Below are 1,000 nucleotides of genomic sequence, written 5' to 3' on the forward strand. Positions count from 1 at the left end.
TTGAAAATGGTGAAAATCTTAAGGGTGCTTATACTATACGAGGACCGACGCCCAGTTTTAAGATAGTACAGACAAAGCCCCCTTAACGATGATGTGACAGCGCTAAACTTGGCACCTGCACGTAACTTGATGTGGGCAATAGGTTCCCGCAAAAAGTTTTGAAAATGGTGAAAATCTTAAGGGTGCTTAGGGTATAGGGGGACCGACGCCCAGTTTTAAGGTAGTACAGCACAGAGCCTCTTAACGATGATGTGACAGCGCCAAACTTGGCACCGGCACGTAACTTAAGCTGGCCAATAGTTTCACGCAAAAAGTTTTGAAAATGGTGAAAACAGTGCTTATAGTATACGGGGACCGACGCCCAGTTTTAAGATAGTACAGCACAGGCTCCCTTAACGATGATGTGACAGCGCTAAACTTGGCGCCGCCACGTAACTGAACGTGGCCAATAGTTTACCGCAAGAATTTTTGAAAATGGTGAAAATCTTAAGGGTGCTTATAGTATAGGGGGACCGACGATCAGTTTTAAGGTAGTAGAGCAAGGGCCCCCTTCACGAGTATCTGACAGCACTAAACTTAGCGCGTGCACGTAACTGAAAGTGGCCTATAGTTTCCCGCAAAAAGTTTTGAAAAAGTGTAAAATCCCAATTTTGCGCTCTTTAGGGTGTGCTCTTTGAGCTCCGGATTTTCGTCCGTAAATTACGGCAATCATCGGTCATCTTCGTGGAAATCTCTTCGTTTTCGAAACTCTGACATGCTGACGCATGTTTGGAATGCCCTGGGGAGCGCTTTGGAGCAGTTTGAAAAATCGAAATTTTCGAAATTTTTCTAAGTGTCTAAACTTGGTTGGGGGAATAGAGGGTTTCGGGTTATAATGTAGGGCAGGCATCGGGAAAGACCGATAGCAACTTGTAGCCAAGTTGTCTCGGTGTGGACAGCGAGAGAACGGATGGATGTTGTACCTGATGGCCTTTGGCCAAGAATAGCGGCTTAGATTCGG

This window comes from Orbicella franksi, chromosome 15, assembly GCF_964199315.1.
Source record: "Orbicella franksi chromosome 15, jaOrbFran1.1, whole genome shotgun sequence".
NCBI lineage: Eukaryota > Metazoa > Cnidaria > Anthozoa > Scleractinia > Merulinidae > Orbicella > Orbicella franksi.